A 16,394-nucleotide genomic window follows, 5' to 3' on the forward strand; every position below is an offset into this window, starting at 1 on the left:
GATGTGATGGAGGAAGACACAGTGCATCTAGAATTGCTCCAAGACCAATGTGAATGTCTGGGAGGCAAGGAGAGAAAAGTGTCATACATGCATTTTGCACAAGATGTGGTTTTCTATAAAGGAAACTACAGGATTGTATCCAGCCTACTATGAATGTTTCTGCTTATGATGAGCCTGGGGATATTTGAGAGATGAGAAACTAAGAGTTGGCCTTTGTTCATTTTCTTGTAACAATCCCGTATATATCTGCTCTCTTTTAATACCACTGAGAATTTTTAGTAATACTGCAAATGAATTTACTCTTCAGAATTTACCCTACCCTTCAGTATTTTCTTACATAAAAATCTTTATCCTTCTATATTTCTTTCAAACTGTTTCAATAGATCATTTTCACCTTTAAAAATAATTTACTATTACATACTATTAGGGTTCCTTAAGCTCATGAGTTAAATGTTGGTACGGTCCCTCGATATGTTTAAAACTGATTCTGCAATCTTTTTTATACCTTTTTTAAAAACATAGGTTTCTGAGACTAGAGTTTCTATCACTTTAGGAGGTCACAGACCAGTAAAATTAAAAGAAAAAAAAAAGGAGACCAATTGTGTTGGTTTTAGAATATGTCCAGCAATTTTTTAATGCTCTTTTCAATGGGTGGACCCTCATTCCCCTTCCCTTGAGTATGGGTTGGACTTAGTGACTCATTTCTAATGAATAAAATATGGCAGAAGTGATAGTATGACTTCTGAGAGTAGGTCGCAAAAGGCACTACAGCTTCCTGCTTATTCTTCCTCTTGAATTGATAAACCTTTTTGCATGACTCAAGTATTCCTTGATAACTTTCTTGCTTTCTTGAATATCATGATGTTCCAGGCTCAATTTGTATATTTTCTGTCCCTAATCTGGAATCAGCCATTTTTTCCAAGAAACTCTGATTTCTTTTAGCGAGAAATGGTATTTAGAGGCCATAATCTGGGCACTCTGCTATTTTGTCCTTGTTTCTAGGCTTTTTCAGTAAATAGAGCAGGAAAATACTTTTTTCTTTTTTAAGATAAAATAAGTATATACGAGTTCATAGTATAGTCAATTCAAACTCAGTGTCAAGGTATTTAAATTAACCTCATTGTTCTTATATTTGTATCTCTTTGCTCCCCTAGTGAAAATCTTGATTCCCAAGTACCCCAACATAATTTCTCAATTGCTTTATCCCACAAAACACAAAAAAATAGTATCAAAACAACAGTACTAACACTACCACCAACAATATGATTACAGAAATGAGTTTACAATATATATTTTATTCCTTAGGATATACACCATAAGGGATATATAGTGAAAATACTGTTTTTTAGAAGTACTAGAAATAGTTCCTCTCTGTGTGGTTATGCCAGCTACTCAATGCAGAGTTAGACTTACTTTTTTCATTTTGCTTCCAATTTTTAGGAATTAATTTTTTAATTAACTTTATTTCATAATTATGTAAAATTTATAAAACAAGTCATATTTACAAAACATAGTCTTTAAAGAGAAATGTAGCTACTGACTCCATCCTCTGTACCCTGTCCCTTCCCTTTTCCTATAGTGGGCTGATTGTTTTAAAAGTTTTTGTTTTAGCCTTATTTTTTAATTTATTTTTATTATTTTTAATTACTTTATATTAGTAGCCTTATTTTTAAAAAAATATAAGCATATATCTATAATTTTATTCTCTCCCTTCAGCTTTCTTAGATAAGTAGTAGTGTACCACACATGATTTTCTTCATGTTGGTTTTCAACTGGCAAAAATATATCCTACGAATCACTTTCATAGCAGTACCTAAAGTTATTTCTCATTTTTCATAGCTTCCTTTATGTAAATAGGCCATGTCTTATTCAACAGCCTACTAAAAAATGGACATTTCTAGTGTCTTGCTATTACAACACTGCAGCAATTAATAGCTCAGCTCATACATATTTTTATAATTTTCTAGTTTAACTTTGGGACATATTTCTAAAAGCAGATGGTTGGGACAAGGTGTAAATACATACGTAATTTTTCTAGATATTGCCAAATTCCCTTTCATACTAATCATATTATTTTGCATTCCCACTTGTAACATGAAGGTACCTCTTTCTCCACAGCCTCACCAAAACAGTATATTGTTAAATTTTTGAATTTTTGCCAATCTGAGAGGTGATAAGCAGTATTTTGGCATATTTTTAATTTACTAAAACATTTCTTTTCTCCTAAAACCAGTAAGGACATAATTCCAAAGTAAAATACAGCCCTTTGAATCGAACACATTTATGCAAACTATAACAAATTACCACAGACTGAGTGGCTTGAGCAACGAACATTTATTTCTCACAATTCTGGTAACTGAAAGTCTGAGATCAAGATGCCAGCATGGTTGAGTTATTGATGAGTGCATTCTTTTTGGTTTACAGATGGCCATCTTTTTGCTGTGTCCTCACATAGTAGAAAAGCTACCTCTCTGGCCTCTTCTTAGAGGGAACTGATCTCATTCCTGAAGGTGCCACAGTCTTACCCTTCTTACTTCCGAAAGTCACCACCTCCAAATACCATCACATTGGATCAGGATTTCAACATATGAATTTCTAGGGAGCATAAATATTCAATCTATTGCACTTATGAAATAATCCTTATTTTTCTCACTTTCTCTAGGTTGGTTAAGACTTGCTCAAAGACCAGTATCAGTCTCCAGAACAGCATATACTAACCATTGCTCTGGCTGGTGTTTCTCAATCACACATATAAAATAATAATATTTGTAATTATTATTACAAATTGCACTCAGAAATAGAAGAGTGAGGCTGGTTATTACCAAAGACAATAGGCTCAGGAGTTTTACCATGCCAAGTCTCTGTCCAGCCACCCAAGGATGAGGCTTTTAATATCTTCACACACTTGGAATCCATACTTGTTACAATGCTCTGTATTGGAAAACTAACCCCAGCTGTGACACATGGATGCTTGTAAGTTTCTATCTCAGAAGGTGGTCTTATCCTAACCTCTGAGTTAGAACTACATCTTACTCTGGGGTCTATATCTTCTAGTTATAGCTGATTTATGCAATAATGTTGAAAGTACTTAAGAGAACAAAGAATAAACTGTTCCCAAATTCCAGTGAAGCATTTCAAAAATTCTATCAACATCTAAGTTTTTTAAAATTACAGATTATATGCTCTTTACATTATAAATCATTTTTATTTGCCTCTTAAAATAAGGCATATGCATCTTGCTGATCACCTGATTTTTGGATGTGACCATGTGTTTTGCTTTGGTCAATAAAATATGAGCAGAAGTTACATGTGTCACTTTCAGGCTGAAGCTCCTCTTTCCCTTTGCCATGGCGAGCAGCATTTTTCCATTTAGTAGGTGCTCCATCAGCCTGGCCCTGTAGCGAAGACAAATATAATGCAGCAGTTGATCCTCCATGGACATGTAGCCTGAGTGAAAAATAAACCTGTGTTGTTTTAAGCTACTGAGATTTTGGGGTTGCTCATTATTGCAACATAACCTAGCCTGTCACAACTAATATATCAAAGAGTCTAATGTGGTTCTATATTATGGAGACCTAAGTTTTCAATGCAATTAGAGGCACTGAAAAAATGTACCTCTGAAACAGCACAGAAGTACCAAATAATTACTCTGTAACTAAAAAAACAATATATATCATCTGTGGAATCAATATCAGGTTATAGGCTAGTTAATTAATTATTGTGGAATCATTGGTTTTCAGAGCTTGATGGGATCTTAGAAATGACCAAGTCCAATGCTCTATCCAACATATAGCTCTCTGTACCATTTCCAGAGAGCAATCTTCCAGGATCTTCTTGAAAACTTATATGGATAAACAGCTTATGTCATAAAGAGCAACATGCTCCATTCCCCAATAACTCTAATTGTTTAAAAATTCTTTGTATATCATCTTGACTTCTTTCTCCATCTTATGAAAATGCATTGGTGCTATGAGTAAATTTAACCTCTCTTGCTACAAAGATCTAACATACTATGTTCTTCTGGTGAAATATATTCAGTTTTTTTTGCATTATTCCTTAATGTCATTATTTCCAGACCATTCTCTTTCCTAGTCACTCACATTTGACTTCAATCTAATAACCAAGAGCACTCTCAATTTGGCAGGCACTATTCTCTACTCCCCTCCTCCTGCTGTATTCTCCCCAACATCCATCACTATCTTCCCAAGCTGGTTGCTGCTGGAATGAAAGCCTTACCATAACAGAATGAACTCATTAAAGACATTTTTGATGTGACAGTCCTCGAAGAGATCAAAACCACATTGCGAAGAATAGCTAATAGTTAGGTCTGGGACTATAATAATAAAAAAAAGGACAAATCCCTGAATTTTGCCTTCAGGGAGAAATATTGGAACAATGGGCTTATTGTATAATTCCAGCGCAGTGATTTTTGGGACCAAGACAATCTGAAACCAGAGAAGGGAAACCAGCTGCAAGAAATTCCAAGAAACATCAACATATGTGTACTTCTTGGAGAGAAATTTTTAATGATTTCTGGGAACATTTAGTAACTTCTGTGCTTACATATGTTTGGTGTGTAAAGGCAAGTGCTCACTTCAAAGATGTTCATTCAGAAGTTAACACAATGAGTCTTTTATTTTCTTGTTAAAAAAATGTGTCCTACTTTTTTGTTTGTTTATAGAAGTACTACATGCTGCCATATAAAAATTGGAAAACATTGAAAAGTATACATAAGTTGGAATTAAATGGGCTATGACAGGTACTCATATACTTAAAATCTTTTCATATTCAATAGATAATGGCATACCTTTTTATGGTCATGTTTGATGTGACAAAATTATAGTTCAAAATTATTTGGCTGTGTCATTAAAATTTGTTTAACAGGGTTTAAAATTTTAAAGCTTTAACTACCTCCTTTCTGCTAGAATTATAGAATTTATTTCAATTCCTTGACTTTACAGATAAGGAAATCAAGAATAAAAAAACCCCATGACTATTTCATGGCTGACCAAATTGTCAAAGTTTTCCAGTTTGGCTGTTTTCAGTGGCTCATCAGAAATATTTATCATTTCAAACTCAAAATGTCTAAAAGCAACTAATTTTCCACTAAGATCTGAGGTTTTTCCTAGTCATGCTATTCTTTTTTAAAGAGATGAAGTAATGTTATTTTTCTGGTTCACCAGACTTACAACATCAATGCCTCTCTCTTCTTCTCAACACATTCATAAAGACAGAAATTCCTCCTTTAAACTCTCTCTAGGATCCTGTCCCTTTTACTCGATTTCTATGTCACTACTTTAGACCCTATCAACTGGGAAGCTATTAGTAAAGAGGACTCTAATTAATGTCCATCCATTTGCCTCCATTATTCCCCCCCTAACATGTCCTTATGTTTTATCAGTCCTTTTTCTGAAATGTGTGAAGACTTCCCATTGCTTATTAACTTAAACCTAAACTCTTTGGCTTAATGCTTCCCACTAAAAACTATGTATTCATGTGGCTTTGCACAGTGGCAGTATTGAAGCCAATGAGGTTTATCTGAGGCATGATTATTGCTAAATGAAAACTATTTATTTATCTACTCTGTGCCAGACACTGTGCTAGGCAGGAAGGATACAATGATACACTTAACAGAAGGTTCTCTGCCCCATTGTGCCACAGTCTAGTGGGGAAGACAGACAATAAAATGAACAAAATAAATATATAACTTATGACAAGTGGTCTGAAGGAAGTAACCAAGGTACTGTGCCCAAGAATTACAGGGTGGGTCTACTGGTTGGTGGGTGATATGTAAATTGGGGAGGAAGGTTGCTGAATGAGGAAGTGAAGAGATCAATAAAGAGGCTCCTCCCATTATCTGGGTAGCAGATGATGATGGTCTGGATTACTGTGGTGGCAGTGGAGAGGGAAGTAGTCATACTAGAGATATGTTTAAGAACTAGACATGATAACACCTGCTAATAGATTTGATATGAAGGCATAGGGAAAGGGCTGAATCAAAGATCATGCCCAATGTTCTGGTTTAAACAGTTTGGTACACAGTGGTACCAGTTCTGAGTTGAGAAATATGAGAGAAGAGCAGATTGGGGAGCGAAAGGGTTCCATTTGGGACCTAACCAATCATCTAAGGAAGAGGTACTAGCCCTGGGCTCAAAACAGCAGTGGCAGAGAGCAGGCTCCCCTGATCCCTCCTCATAAAGCCAGCTCTCCAAGAATGAACCCAATCCTTTGGGCAACCAGTGGCCTATCCTCATTCCAGCTAAGGACCCAGCGCAGAGTAGCTTTGCCCTTGGCCTGTTATCTTCTACAGCCTCGAGGGCCGAAAGAATCTGGCCACAGCTTTTTCCCAGCAGCGCCTGCTTCTAAGCCTCCTGTGGCTTGAGAAGAAGGGACAGAGAAAAGGGGTTTTCTCTTGAAGATTTCTCCATTTTGCAGGGCCACCTGCTCTAGACTGCCTGTGGGATAGAAGGAAGGAGAGCTCCTCTCTCCCATCCTTCCAATGGTGGGATCCCTTCTAAGAAGAAGCACTGCCACCCTACTCATTGGGAGGAAGTAGGTCTGCCTCTCTCTGATCTGAAGGATGTGCTCTCCCTATTTGGAGCAAATAAAGGCAAAGTCAGCCCCTCCTTGGTCCACAGCCATTCTGAAGCTGAGTCCTAGTATCCTGTTCAGTCCAGCATTGTGGGCCAGGGCCTATCCTGTGGGGCTGAGGCCTCTGGCTGGATGACTCCCCTCCTCCCTCCCTAGACAAATGAACCAGATCTGTCTCCCTGGCCATGTGACATGTGTTCTGTGGCCCCTGGAACCTACCCCCAGCTGGCTACTCTCACCTCAGCCCCCCAAATGAGGCTCTCTTCTTCCTGGAGAGAGATATGGCTGGTGCCGTTACCATTTAGGCTGCCCACAGTGTGCAAAATGCACCCTCTGAGGCCGAGTGCTCAGTCTGGCCATTGACCATGGGTGCTGTCCACAGCTGCGGCAGGCTCTGCTCTTCTGCTTCCAAAGACAGCTCCTTCAGGCCCAGAGCTGCCCTTCTTGCCAGGCTGGGGTAAGGGACATTGGATAAAGACTGGAACATCTGCCACCTGACAGACTCCTGCTTGGTGCTCCTCAGCCTCCTGGCCACTGACCCCAACCAGAGGCAGCTGTGGGCTAACCTCTCATTATGAGGACAACCAAACCACATGTGGGGAACCTGGGAGGATGCCCCTGCCTGCAGCTGCGACCAGGAGCAAGCCATGAAGTTCCAAGCTTGGAATAAAAAGAAAGGGAAAAGGAACTGAATCTCTCATTACTTTTATGCACTTCCATCTAGTTTATACTTCATCATTCTGAACTTGATAAGTTATTTCTACCATGTATTGTTCTTAATTTGTATGACATCTTTAAATTATACCTTCCCAATAAGGGAAACCCCTGGGCTGAGAGCAGGAGTTTTGCCTTTCTTCTTTGTGTCTATTACACTTTTCCTTTTACCTAGAGCTGGGAAGGCAGCAAGCCCCTCCCTTGGTTTCCTCCTAAGGGCCTCTGGCTTAAAGCTCTTCAGTCTTAGGAGAAAAACAGCTCAGCCTGTAGCTCTGGCCTAGCCTGATAGCCTTCCCAGTACTCCATGCCAGCCCTATCAGTCATGTGCACATGGATGCCTGGGGGGAGCGGGTGAGAGGGGAAGCTGGAAGGGGGAGGAAGAGTTGTTCTTGGGGCCCCTGGCCTTTAAACTGTGAGTTTACTTCCACCTCCTCAGGAGAATAAAGTACTCAGCCCAGGAGGAAGACCTGGGCTTTCAGACCGTGGTTTGTGAAGGAAACAATTTTAGAAGGTTAGCCACCCAGGCGTTTGACAGTGCACAAAGGAAACAGTGGATGACTAACAGAAATTACAGGATGGCTCCACCCTCTTGCTGAAATGGCATATTCTTTTGAATGCTTTGGGTAATTTCACAACACTTACTGCTCACTGGGAAAGCTTTCCATCATCAAGGATGGAAATAGGGGTAATTAGAATATCCTTTCCATCTCTTTCATTACCACCTCAGCTCTTCTCTGTGACCAGTCTCCTTCCACCTGTTTTTCTTCTCTAAATCTTCATGCCTTCAGAAGCCAATTTACTTTTACAAGTAGGACAGTGGTAGACGCACTGAGTAGGAAAAAAATAAATTCAATTATGCAGCACTTGAGGCTTGAATTCCAGTAAAAGGAAACCTCCTGTTTTCCTCCTGCCATTCACGGAAAAGCATTTATGTTGACATAGCGCCATCTGCTGGCATCTGGAATCTCCGCAGCCAAATACATTTGCCTTCTATTTGTGTTGTCCTTGACCAGTGCTTCTCACTTAACCCGTGCATTCAGAACACATTTGCTGTGTGCTTACTTTGTGCTGAATGATAGGGGTACAGGAAAGCATGGTCACTGCCCTGTCTGCTGTGGTGGTTCTTACGCTTGGTACAAGTCAGAATCATCTCAGGAAATGTTTAAAATTCAGATTCCTAGGCCCTGCCCTGCAGACAGTGGAATCCATTATTGCAATGTAGTCTGGTAAATGCCACAAAGTAAGGGCAGAGTCTGCTAGAGACAGAGAGAAGGGACATCTAATCAGCCTATGGAATAAATTGAAGAAGACCTCCCAGAGATAAGACTCTAAACAAATGTGAATTGACAAGATAAAGAAGGAGAGTAAGAGATGAGGAGAGAGGGTGTAGCACAGGCAAGAGGGTATGAAACTGCATAGGCCCTGCTGGTAGTGTGGTAGGCGAGAGCAAAGTGTGGCTGAGTGCCAGAAAATGGTGGGCCTGGAATACTAAGCTAACTTCGTCCTATAAGCTCAGGGAAATTTGGAAACTTTTAAAGCAGGAGAATGAGTTGCTCAGATCTGCAATTTTAGGAAAATCCCTCTGGTAGCAATGCTAAGGGAGCAGGACTGAGGACAGGAGATTCTTTGGGAAGGAAGTGGCAGGACAATGGCAGAGAGTGAAGAGGAGGAAGCAGACATGGGAGGAATTAAGAGGTACAGACAACAGAACCTAATGACTGATACATGGGGCAGGGACAAGTGAGAGGGGCCTCAAGGATGATGCTAAGGGTCTGGCTTGAGTGACAGGATGTCCTTATTTCCTAAGACAAGGCACACGGAGGGAGGGACAGGGAAGAGCAGGAGAGACACAAAAGAGAGAGGAAATGGACAGTGTTCCTTTCTAATGTAATTGTCACTGTCTTCCTCTGCCATCTACTGTGTGATCTTAATTCTTCCTTAACCCAACTGTGCCTTAGTTGTTTCATCTATAAAAAAAATATGGATCATAACAGTATCTACCTCATCGGATTGTTGTGAGGATTAAATAAATTAATACATGCAAGGTACTTAACAAAAGTGCCTAGCACATGATAAGACAATAAATGTTAGCTGTTGTTTTATGATTTTTTACTTTATTCAAAATAATGTTCACTGTCAGATTACTGATTGTGATTCTTTGGACCATTGTTCCCAATGCTTCACTCCTTCCATGTTTTAGAATTTTACATCTGTGTCCTTTACTAAATGATTTCGTAGTACCTCCTATTGGTACAGAGTACATTCCCTGTTTGGTATCCATGACTTGCTCTGGCCAATGCACTGTTAGTGACACTGTAACACAAGCAGAGGCTTAACATGTGCTCATGAGGTCTAGCTTGCTCTTCTGTGCTTATGTCACTCACCAACCACACCCTTGTAGCCAGTGGGCCTGGAATGGTGAAGACCAGGGAGCAGGCCTGGTTTAGACCTGCAGCCTTAATCCAGAGGCGCTAGCCAATTTATACACTTGTAAGCAAGATAATAAATGGTTTTGGTTGTGTGTCACTGAGATATGAGCATAGTTATTACAAAGCATTATTGCAACAATTGCTAACTAGCACACTAACATGGGAAAACATTCTCTTGCCAATTTTTTACACTGATTCAGAGACTCTTGAGTTTCTATATTAGGCTCCTTACAAGCAGAGGCCACTTAGGCACCCTAGATCTCTGACAGCACTTCTCAGCCTTTATCAAGAGCAATCACATTACAGGTTTCCCAATTTGTGGTCACTGAGGGTTACTTTGGATGTCTTCATGCCCCTGAGAAGAGAGGCATGAGCCGGAAAAGTGACAGGTGCCCAACTTACTTCTGCTTATAGCCTTCCTTCCTCTTGACCAACTCATGGCCGTGACCACAGAATGACCCAACAAAGATAACTGTAATATGTTCAAAACCTAGGAGTGGGCTCAACTTGACCTCCAACCATCCTAAGAGCAGTAGTGTTCCCAAGGTCATCTTCTGTGTGGAACTTCTAACCCTTTGTCAGGGAGTTTTTGGATCTTGGTCTATTTCTCAGTTGTATCTGACAACCCTCCTTTATTCTAAACAGCAGTGTGGGAAGGACTCTGTGTCAGGAGTCAAAAAACTAGCTCTGATGCCTAATGGTCTGACACTGAATAAGTCACTCAAACTTGCTGCCTCTCAGTTTTCTGTCTATAAAATGGGAATAATAGGACCTGCTCCTAATCATGACCTAGTTCTTGTAAGGATCAAATGAGAAAGTACTCTCAAAACTGTAAAATGAAATAAAAGTGGTAAGTCCTATAACTAGGAGCTTCGTTACTGAGCAGTTAGAGCTGGAAGAATACAGAAATGGTGCCTCCTTCTGTTTGTTTCAGGAACTGCAAGACACCACTGAAGGGCAGCCTTTAACCAGAATGCAGAGTTGGAGCTTCAGGCATTACCAAGTTTTGTTCTATTTCAGGTCCCTTTTATCAGTTGCTCTATGACTCCTGGATTTATTTGCATCACTCTCCCTTCCCTCAATTTGATTTTGGTTTGGGGGCAGGACCTTCACAGCAGCTTAGAATTCTCCTCCTGATCTGTGATAATTTCTTACCCCACTGCAGGGCTCCATTGATCATTGTGCACCTTTCCTGGAGGAAATCGCCTGAGATCTTTAGGACAGATTGGATTTTAACGAAGTTAACCTTTCTCCTTTTAGCTCATCGATTAGTGCTGTTGAGAAATATTCTTCATCTGCTTATCCACATAGTCTGTGTTGTTCTCTGGACTAGTGAACTACAAGCCCAAGGCAAAACTGTAAAGACCATCAGGGTCTACGGTCATGCCACGCTGAACAAGCCTGATCCCGTCGGATCTCAGAAGCTTAAGCAGGATCGAGCCCAGTTAGTACTTGGATGGGAGCAGGGTCTACGGTCATGCCACGCTGAACAAGCCCGATCTCGTCTGATCTCAGAAGCTTAAGCAGATCGAGCCCGGTTAGTACTTGGATGGGAGACCACCTAGGAAGACCAGGTGCTGTAAGCGTAAAAAAAAAAAAAAAAAAGAGGGATTGTAAGCAGACAGCTGACAAGGTCCTTGCAATCTGTGAGGTCAACCAAAGGTTGCCTCGCCTAAAAAAAAAAAAACCAGCAGGGTTTGTCTCAAGGGTCCTTTCACCCACCCTTCTGTACAGGTGATTTCTTTAAAAGCACCAAGAGCCTGGAACCAGGTTGTTCTTGAAGCCCTTCCCATTACGTCCGAATCCTCACTGTGCCCAAGGCATTACACTTCCGCTATCTGCTAGGACAAATTTGAGTAATTAACTTTTTAAAAAGTTATCTGGTAGATGATAGTATGTTAATAGCAATCTTTAAAATCTGAGGGGGAGGGGGCAAACTTGAGCCAGTTTAAGTAAAGAGAATTTCAATCTCAAATTTTAAGATTTGCCTAAAGAAATTATTTGTAGACAGAGTCTTTCATTTACATAATTATAAAGCCTGCCCACATCGCTGCTAAGAGCCTCACCACCAGCTCTGAGACAGGCTGAATATCCATTTTACTATTGAGGACAGTGAGGCTCAGAAAGGTTAAGCACTTGCCCAGGTCTACAGAGCTAATTAGTAACGGAAACAGGACTAGGACTCAGCTCTTTTAATTTACATTTCATTCCTGTCATCTCATTCTGCTGTAGGGAATATATGATGAGGCAGAGATTGCAACATTGACTGAAAAAAGATACTGATATTTAAAAGAATTATCCACAGATTTAAATGTTCCTTTGTATTATCATTATTAATTAGGTTTTATTTTTTCATAGCATTCATTTCTATCCTCTTTCTCTCCCATCCATTAGCAGGAAAATTCCATGAGTGTAAAAGCTTGGTTGTTTTCATTGCTGTATTCCTAGAACTGTGCCTGATCTCTGCAAACATTAATTGAAACAAACAAGCAAAAATTAATCACTCAACACTAAATAAAAAGGTGATGTTATCAATTGTACCTCATTAAAATTGGGGAAAAAAGCTGAGAAAAATCTGTATTTTTTTTTTAAGCGATGTATTAAATGAATTTTTTTTTTTAGAAAAGATGAATTAGGGGGACAAAAATTATATAAACTCATTAAAATTTTTTAAATACAACAAAAAGTTAAAAAAATCAAATCAACACATCACACCCATTAGGATGGCACACGCACACAGAAAAGAGGCCGAGTGAAGACACGGTAAAAAAGTAGCCATCTGCAAGCCAAGAAGAGAGCTCTCACCAGATACCAGTCCTGATGACACCTTGATCTTGGACTTCCAGCCTCCAGAGCAGTAAGAAAATAAAAATTTAAGCCACTCAGTCTGTCATTTTGTTATGGCAACCAGAGACTAATATAGGACATATGTTTACATTTCTCCTGAGTAAATATTTAGGACAGAGATTGCTTGGTTTTAAGGTAGGTGTGCATTTAACTTTACAAGAAACTGTCAAACTATTTTCCAGAGTTGCTGTACCATTTTGTATTCACATCAATAATCTATGAGAGTTGTAGTTGCCCCACATCTTCATCAACGCTTTTTTTTTTTTTTAATTTTAGCCATCTGGTGGTATATATTGGTATCTCCTTGTGGTTCTACTTTACCTTTTCCTGATGCTCAGTGATGTTAAGCATCTTTTGAGTGCCTACTGGTTGGTTGTATATCTTCTTTGATGATGCATTTGTTCAAATTGTTTTGTTATCAGGTTATGTGTGTTATTATTATTGAGTTATAAGAAATCTTTATATATCCTAGAGACAAGCCTTTTAGGATTAGACATATGTTTTGCATAGATTTTTTCCAGTCTGTGTCTTACCTTTACATTTTCTAAACACTGTTTTTCATAAGACCTAAGTTTTTATTTTTGATAAAATCCAACTTATAATGTTATTCTTTTATGGTTTATGCTTTTTGTGTCCTAAGAAATCTTTGCCTAAACAAAAATCACAAAGATTTTCTCTAGGTTTCTTTTAGAAGTTTTATAATTTTACACTTTCACATTGAAGTCTATGATCCATTTTGAGTTAATTATGGAACATGGTGTCAAGGAGAAATTGAGTTCATGTTTTTCCACATGAATATCCTATTATTCCAGCAACATTGTTAAAAAGACTATCTATTCTTCCTCTGTAAAAAATGAATTGGCCCTATATACAAGTCTATTTCTGGACTTTCTATTCTATTCCATTGATCCACATACCCATCTTTACACCAACACCACACTGTTTAATTACTGTAGCCTTACAGTAAGCTTGAAATCAGGTAAAGTTCCCCATTTTTGTTCTTTCTCAAGATTATTTTGGCTAATCTAAGTTTTTTGTATTTCTCTACACATTTGAGAGTCAGCTTGTCAATTTCTATCCAGAAAAAAACCCCTGCTGAGAGATGTGATTTAGGCTATTTAAATCTACAGATGATTTGGAGGAGAACTGACATTGTAACAATATTGAGTGTTTTGATACATAAACATGTCTATGTCTCTTCATTTAGTTAGGTCTTCTATAATTTTTCTCAGAAATATTTTGTAGTTTTCAGTATTCAGTTCTTGCATTCCAATTTGTTAAATTTACCCCTAAATATTTTTTATTTTCATGTTATTATAAATGGCATTTTAAAAAACATTTATTCGCAATTGTCTGTTGCTCATGTATAGAAATACCGCTGTTTCTTTGTATTTGACCTTGAAGCCTGCAACTAGAACGCATTTGTTCCAGTAGTTTCTTTGTAGATTCCTTAGGATTTTCTACATACATGCTCCTTTGTGAATAAAAGTTTTGCTCCTTCCTTTCCAATCTTCCTTGCCTTACTGCACTGACTAGGACCTCCAACACACTGTTAAAGAGACATGCTAAGAGCAGATATCCTTGTCTTCTTCCCTACATTTGAGAGAATACATTTACCATTAAGTATGATGTTAGCTTTAGGTTTTGTTCATCCTTTTGTTTATATATTATAAGTTCTTTGGTATCTTGTTGAATCCTGCTGTGGCTTAGAATGTGGTCATTGAAAATATTCTGCATGTGCATAAAAAGAACACACATATATATTTTTATGTCCTACATTTTCTCATTTTAAAACTTTCTCACCTGTCTATATGTAAAGGTATTATATTAATGTCTTAGAGTTGTATCACCCTGATAGATCATATTTTCATTTATTTATTTAGCCTATATCTTGGAATGCATTTAATATCAGTATAAAAAGTCTTCCTCCTTCTGTTTTCTTCCTCCCTTCTTCTGAGTGTCACTAAATGGCATTTCATTATATGGATGGACCACACTTAGATTAACCAATGCATCTCACTTTTAAGGTTTTTGTTTGTTTGTTTGTTTGTTTGTTTGCCATTGAATTGTAAGAGTTGTTTATATATTTTGGATATTAGCCCCTTATCAGAGCCATAATTTGCAAATATCTTCTCCCATCCAATAAGCTACATTTCATTTTGTCGATGTCCTTTGCTGTGCAGAAGGTTTTTTTAATATAGATGCCCTTTATCAAATTGAGGTAGTTTCCTTCTATTCCCATTTTTCTGAGTTTTAAATCATAAATGGGTGTGGAATTTTGTAAAACGATTTTTTCACATCTATTGAGAAAATCATATGGTTTTTCTTTTTAATCTGTTAATATAGTGAATTATGTTGACTTTTAAAACAGCTTGAGATATTTCACACATCAACAATTCACTCATTTAAAGTGTACAATTCAATGTTTTTTAGTATGTTTACAGATGTGTGTAACCATCATCATAGTCCATTTTAGAAGAATTTCATACCTCAAAAAGAAACTCTGTACCCTTTAGCTATAACCAGTCTGTCCCTCCTCCACCCTTCATACTCCCAACCCCAAGCATCCAAAAATCTACTTTCTGTCTCTATAGACTTTCCTATTCTGGATTTACATAGAAATGGGATCATATAATATGTGGTCATTTGTGATTGGCTTCTTTTACTTACCACAGTGTTTTAAATGTTCATCTATGTCATAGCACATATCAGTACTTTATCTCTTTTTATGGCCACATAAACTTCCATTGTTTGGAATATTTTGTTGATCTAGTCATCCTTTGAAGTACATTTGAGTTGTTCCCACCTTTTGGCATAATGTTGCTATAAACATCCATGTATAAGTTTTTGTGTGAACATGTTTTCCATTCCCTTGAGTATATTCCTCAGAGTGGAACTGGGTTATATGGTAACTCTACGTCCAATTGTTTGAGAAATTGCCGGACTGTTTTCCAAAATGACTTCACCATTTTCTATTTCCACCAGCAGAGCGTGAGAATTCTGATTTCTCCACATCTTCACCAACACTAGTTGTTATTTGACTTTTTAATCTCTTCCTTACTTTCCACTTTTCCTTTTTTCCTATCTCTTTCTCTCACTTCCCTACTTTCTCCCCACCCTGGGACAATAATATTTATAGTATCATTGATATCCTAAAATAGTTCTGCCAAGGAAGCCTTTCCCTTGTACTTTCTTAGATCTTAAACTCTTCACTTAAAATTACCATTGGCCTCTAAACTCACATATCTACTATACTCGTCTTTGAATTTCTAATCCTAGCAGCCAAGCCCCCATCTAAATGTGTTGCACTCCATCAGTTTCTAAGGATAAGAGGCGGGAAGCAGAGCTTGCAGAAGGAGAACCTAGCGTATGCCTGGCATTTTACATACATAATTTTATCTAAATCTCATAACTACCCCTTAATATCGGTTTTACCCTCCCCCTTTTTCATAAGCAAGGCTAGTCAGCTTGTGAGAGTCGAACTTAGCTGTGTGCAACTCCAAATCCTGTGACCCAAAAAACTCTTAAATGTCAAGGGGGAAAATTACCCTCAGAGGTATATGGGTCCGGGGACAGAAACGCCCTGGATGAACCAAAGATTCACAATTGAAGGGGCATTATTAGGAGAATAACATGGTGGCTCTTTTCTGGAGGGAAGTCAGTGCTATGGTGGGAGTCGTTTTGTCTCAAAGGACCAAATGATGCCTCAGACTAGGAGAAAATAGGCAAGGAAGTATGTTCCGTGGCCGAGGTTATGGTATTTGTTGCCTGGAAGGAATACCAAAGTTAGATATATGAGATGGCATGGAAAAT

General features: G+C 38.5%; 1 non-coding gene across 1 annotated transcript; it reads left to right on the plus strand.

The window, feature by feature from the left end:
* The first annotated feature begins 5,498 nt into the window (after window positions 1–5,498).
* Window positions 5,499–5,638, plus strand: LOC112485156. Its single transcript, XR_003048360.1, has one exon. It is a non-coding gene; the product is annotated as a U4 spliceosomal RNA (small nuclear RNA).
* The last annotated feature ends 10,756 nt before the right edge of the window (window positions 5,639–16,394 follow it).

The sequence above is a fragment of the Pteropus alecto genome, unplaced genomic scaffold (genome assembly GCF_000325575.1).
Source record: "Pteropus alecto unplaced genomic scaffold, ASM32557v1 scaffold95, whole genome shotgun sequence".
Classification (NCBI taxonomy): domain Eukaryota; kingdom Metazoa; phylum Chordata; class Mammalia; order Chiroptera; family Pteropodidae; genus Pteropus; species Pteropus alecto.